The sequence below is a fragment of the Gouania willdenowi genome, chromosome 19 (assembly GCF_900634775.1).
Source record: "Gouania willdenowi chromosome 19, fGouWil2.1, whole genome shotgun sequence".
NCBI lineage: Eukaryota > Metazoa > Chordata > Actinopteri > Blenniiformes > Gobiesocidae > Gouania > Gouania willdenowi.
Genome location: NC_041062.1, coordinates 18,836,529 through 18,842,940, shown reverse-complemented (window position 1 = coordinate 18,842,940; position 6,412 = coordinate 18,836,529). Strand labels below are relative to the sequence as shown.

General features: G+C 39.9%; 1 pseudogene; it reads right to left on the bottom strand.

The window, feature by feature from the left end:
• Nucleotides 1-3,006: 3,006 nt before the first annotated feature.
• LOC114482067 (uncharacterized) lies at nucleotides 3,007-3,124 on the bottom strand (annotated as a pseudogene).
• Between the last annotated feature and the right edge of the window lie 3,288 nt (nucleotides 3,125-6,412).

The following is a 6,412-nucleotide window of genomic DNA, read 5'->3' as shown; positions in this document are numbered from 1 at the left end:
GGACGCACTGCATGTTGCACAGAGAGGCACTTGTTGCCAAGGACATGAACGCTGAACTGTCTGATGTCATGGACTTGGTCGTGAAAGTTGTAAATATAGTCAAGAAGAGTGCTTTGCAAACACGACTCTTCTCTAATCTCTGTGCTGCCGAAGGAGAAGAGCACACTGGGCTACTGTACCATTCTGAGGTGCGCTGGCTTTCACGCGGAACAGTGTTGGCACGTGTGTTAGAATTACGCACGTCTATTCGGGAGTTTTTACTTCATCAGAAGCGCACAGAGCTGGCTGCACTTTTCAGCGACAATGCCTGGATCACCAAACTTGCATATCTTGCTGACATTTTCGCTGAGCTGAACAAACTTAACAGTTCTATGCAAGGTCGCAACACACTTGCCTTTCAGCTGTATGACAGGATGGAAGGCTTCGTCAAAAAGATGAAAAAATGGAAGGAGCGTGTCGGGGAGGGAACATTTTCTATGTTTCCATCAGTGGATGAGCTGGGAGATTCTGCTGTGCTCTCGCCTCCCATAACACACGCGATTCTTGCGCACTTGGAGGCACTCCATGGTCAATTTAGGAGCTACTTTTCTGAGGCCGACTCCTGGCGCAGGGACAAGACATGGATACAGTTTCCATTCAGAGACAACGCACGCCTGACGGTGACGGAGGAGGATCAGCTCATTGAACTGTCCACTGACAGCACGTTCAGAAACATATATGAAACTAAATCACTCACACAGTTCTGGATATCCTGCCAGAAAGTCTTTCCACAACTGGCAGCAAAAGCAATGATGAGCCTGTTGCCTTTTGCTACAACATATCTTTGTGAAAGTGGATTTTCGTCACTCACCTACCTGAAAAACAAATACAGGTCAAGACTGCAGCCTGAGGCTGATATGACTCTCTGCCTGACAACCTCCATAAGTCCAAGGTTAGACAAGTTGTGTGCTACTCATCAGGGTCAGACATCTCACTAATGTATGCCATCCATAGCTGGTTTGAGGATTCACTGCCAATACTACATGTATGTTTAAAATTAAAACATGAATCTGTCAGTTATGTTAATAGTTCAGTATTGTATGCAAGATAACAGGTATGTTTATGCATGCCAGTGGCACTAACAAGCATCAATCATTTTCGTTTCCACATTTATGTTGAACAAAAATGTCCATTTGAACAGCTTTTATGCAAAATGTTGTTACATGCAATTTGACAGACATTGTTGATCTTGGCAGGTATCAGTTTATTATGTTATGTTATGTGTATGAATGGCAGTGGCATGGCCACCCTACTCACTGTACCTTGCACATGTTTAAACTAAAAACAAGAATATATAAACCTGTGTGTTATTTGAATATTTTAGTATTGAATGCACAATAGTACATTTATACATGGCACTATAGGACCAGTTTAATATAAAACACAATTTTATACAATATATATAAGTAGGGGGTCCCCGCTTCATCTCTCCATCAGTTTGGGGGTCCTTGGCCTGGAAAACGTTGAAGACCCCTGGTTTAAAGGCACAGACATACTCTGGTGGAACGGACTCCATGGATGTCCACACAGACTCAAAACGGACGTTTGTGACCGCACGCTTTTAAATGTTTTTGCTGCTGATTTTGATGTTCTTGTTGATTTTTAGGCTGTTGCACTTTTTGATCATGTAAAGCACATTGAGTTGCCTTGTGTATGAAACTTAATTTATTTTCCACAAAGGCATCTGTTTAAAATAAAAGGTTGGTCAAAATGTACAATTCTTTTTTATATACAATAACACCAATGAATTCAATTAGAAATAAAAAAATTCTCAGTCTCTAAGTTATTGATACATTTATGAACTCTAAAACAGTGCCGTGCCAAATGTGAAGAATGGGTAACAACTTAATAGGTAGAAATCTCAACCTGAACCCATGAAAGTGGCCGAGTGTTGATCAGAAATGGCACAACTAACAACATATGGATTATACCTTTGTGACGTTTTGAAGAGACCATGAAATGGAAATAAATAATAATAATTTACTCAGTAACAGTTGGATGTAGAAATATGATGAATTACTTCACTTCTTTTAAAACATACTTAACTCATTCACTGCCAGCCATTTTCAGAGCAGCCAACCCCATTTTTCCAGGCATTTTAGATCATTTTCACTGATCTTTCAAGACCCACAGAATACAGTAGTTTGTACTATGATAATCTGAAATCTGACACCAGATTCTGAATGATTAGAATCTCTACTTTCATTATTTATAGCTTGTTTTGTTCTTTCGTAATCAGTAGTTGAATAGAGGCACGTTTCACACAAATCGCCAGTTTGTGACAAAAAGCTGAGAAAAAAGCCTTTTTTCTGAAAAAAAAACCTGTCAGTGACTTTGAAGCATCTTTTTTCTTTTTTTTCTTTTTTGCTTTAGGGACAAACTCTGAGCTCGTTCGGGGAAAGTAAACTGTATATATCATTCAGGGGTAGGTCTTCAACATTAGCTCATCACCGTATAAGGAATCAACTTAATCTGGACCATAGTATGGAGAAAACAGTCTATTAATCAAATAGAAACTTGGACTAGAATACAAGTCTGTCTGGCACCAGACAGCATTACTATTGCAACAACACATCATCAGTAGGGTAAAACTAACCTGTCTCACGATGGTCTAAGCCCAGCTCACGTTCAACCTTAAAGAATGCACGTCATACATCTGGTATCCTGTTTATTAATAATAATAATAATAATAATGCATCAGTTTTATATAGCGCTTTATCATAGACACTCAAAGTCGCTTTACAGAATTAAGGCATTATTCTTTCACTCCACACTTAGTGGTGGTAAGCTACTATTGTAGTCACAGCTGCCCTGGGGCAGACTGACGGAAGCGAGGCTGCCATAGTGCGCCATCGGCCCCTCCGACCACCACCAACACTCACTAACACACTACATTCATACTAGGCAATGTAGGTGAAGTGCCTTGCCCAAGGACACAATGACAGATACCACTGGGTGACTGCCACCCCACTGTGGCACCTGGAATTCTCATTGGTCTCCCATCCAACTACTAACCAGGCCCAGACCTGCTTAGCTTCCGAGATCTAACGGGATCGGGCAATGACAGGCTGGTATGGCCACAACTACGCACTAAAGGTCTTCCATGTAGGTCTTCCATATAGGTCTTGAAAGCTGTGCACATCCTGTAACAGGGTTAAATGAACATTGTCCTTCCTAACAAAGTTACAGCTCATTTTAGGGTAAACTTCATATATCCAGAACCTTAAGATTTACTGCACAAAGATGGAAATAATAAGCACACAGTCTGAAAGATAATGTTCCAACATTATCATAACACTCCCAAATTCTTGTGGAAACATGGTATTATTGCCTGGAAATCAAGGCCTTCTGTTCATACACATAAGGTCACTCATGTATTTGGCTGAAGTCAATTCTTTATTTAAAGAGAGTATAAACCTTTTAATATCAAATGGTAAATACTTTAATACACTTCACCATCGTGGGTGATCTCTCATCCAAAGGTGCGCTGCTGCCACCTACATGTCACCAGTTGGTCACTACATCATGGTCCAAGCTTGATTTTCACGGGAGAGCTTTGTCACACTGTCTCCTAGCAACCCCAGCCGAAAAACACAGCTGACGTCTTTGGCAGTCAGCGTTACTAAACCAAATAACGTCTTTAAACGTCAATGGCAGTCAATGAGTTAGGTACAAGTAAAATTACTGATTTAGAAATATACTCAAAAAAGTACAAGTACCCATAAAAGCTACTCAGTTAGAGTGGCATGAGTACTTGTAATCAATTACTTTCACCTCTGGATAACAGATGGGATAAACTGCTTGTAAACCTAAGAGAAGCATATCAAAGGTGGAGAGAACATGCACATTTAATTTGCAGTCTGGACGTGGGGTGGCGTGGGTCTGCTCTGACCTGCTGCTGGGATCACTGCAGGGGGAGGAGGGGCTCACGGCAGCAGCTGTTCCTTTTGAGAACAGTAACTTCAGAGTGATATGTGTTTTCATGTCAGAGTCTCTAATACAGGGGTTCTCAACTGGTCTCACCCTGGGACCCACATTTTGCCATGGTCTTGAAATCGCGTCCCACTTTTTTTTTTTTTTTTTTTAAGAATTCAACCAACCAAAACACACACATACATCCTTTTTTAAAACATAAATCTATATATTTTCCTGTGTAACATGCATTTCACAGCAAGTCTGTCAAAAGAAAAGTTTCTGTCAGAATAAAAGACAAGTCCAATTTGAGAGGTGCTTATTTTTGACCAGTTGTCCGTGACCCACCCTGTACAGGTCCGCGACCCACTTTTGGGTCCCGACCCACCAGTTGAGAATCGCTGCTCTAATATATCAAAAAACTCTCCAATAACCAAAGATAAAGTCCCTACATTTGTCACTAGTCTCTAATGAAAAAAAAGTCGCTAAGAGCTCCAGAGCTGTGAGCTAAATAAACTGTATATACCGTATGGGTATCACATCAAACAGGATTGTTTTCTTTAGTTTTTCCACATGTACACGCATTAAAACCTGTTACTAATGAGAGATTTTGGTCGGTGAAATAGTTCAGTAAGTCATCAATTTGGCACAGAGCTTAGAAACAAATCAACATATTCACACTTCGTAGAAGTTATATTTTCCATTAATTCTAACTCAATTACCACACAAATTAACAATAGGAGGATTCCCTTTGGGATTTGGATTGTTCCTACAAACACTTGTTTAAGCATTGTACTCAGTGGCGCCGCCAGCCAGAATCCTGTACGCACTGTTTGTGCAATTTTTTTGAAAGTATGGGAGAAAAAAAAAAAATGAAAGGGTTTAAAGAGACTTTCATCCCAATGGTGCATACTGTTGTTAAGGTTCTCCTACACTGCGATTTTTGGCCCACGAGCCAAATTTTGACTCGTGTCGTGCGTCTATTTCTGAGATTGAGCCGAATCTCTGCTAAATCGCGTGTCGTGCATCGTGTAGTATACATGGGTCACGAGAAGCGATTAATACCTCACGACCCCATCTTCTTCTTCTTCTTCTTCTTCTTCTTCTTCTTCTTCTTACGTTGCATTTCCAGAAACAAGTTCCAGACGTGTCGTGTATGAACGTACAGTGTGAGCGGTCAGATCGTTCCGTATAGTGTGAGAACATAATTCGTGAGCTGCGCACATTCGGGCTCTGCATTTGAGTCGCACAGTTTGAGCCAGAGCTGAGTACAACGATTAAAAAAATTGCACAGTGTCTGCCCGCCTTTACGTCGCTTGAAAACATACCTCCGGAACATCATGACAGACAAGAGATTGAGTGGGCTTGCCCTGATGAACATTTATCATGATATCGATGATATCGAGGCCATTTTGCGGACTATGAAAGTGAATCCTGGCGGCGCCGCTGATTGTACTCATGTATATTAAAGCCTACGCATGCCTGTTGTCCAATAGTTAACGTGATGAACATTACAAGTAGAATGCCATCACTATCATTCAGTTACCATGCATATTTTCACACTTACCAGGCAAATAACATAAGGAAATGATTTATTCACAGTATTAGTGGCTCTAGTCCAGTACACACACACACACACACACACACACAGCGTCCTCTTTTGAAGCATTACGTCTGCTTTTCTGCATCCGATTACTCCTTATCCTGATTATCTCGCTTCTTTTTTAAGTAGAGATTTATGAAACATAGCAAATATTGCTTTGATCACTGAGGAAAATAATGTCTCTATTTTGTGAAAACCCGCAGCACATGGCAATGACATGGTACATTTTGTAATCCCCTGGTATGGAAGAGGGGAGGAGAGAATATTGGCTTAGTGTTGTATTGGTTAAAGACATGTAAATGCAATACTGTGTAATGTTCTCCGTTCCTGTAAGTATACATTTAAAAATGATACATTATTGATGGATCATTGAGTTGATAGATTTACTGTATTGCTCTTTGGAGGGGACTAGGGGTGGTAACATCTGGGTACCTCACAATACGATACGATACGGGATACAAAGCTCACAATAACGATTATTTCACGATATGACGATACTGCGATTATTGATATATTGGTCAGAAATCAATGTACGATAATCTATGACATGGTAAGAAAAAAAAAAAATAATAAATCTGTAAATAAGTGTCAACATACCAATGTAAGCAAATAAGTATCTCCAATAGTGCTTTCTGTAAATAAAAAAATAGGGTCTTTCTTACCAGTGACACCATTATAGTGCAATATTCCAGTAAACAATATATTGGTTCCTTCAACAAACAGTGACAAAAGTTTTGTGAAGACTTACCTGCACATTTTAGTGAAAAAGCATAAAAGGTTTTGAAAAAAAAAATTTAATTAAAAAATTAAACAAAAATGTATACTGAGTGCGAGCATATCGATAATTGATCGTGCGTA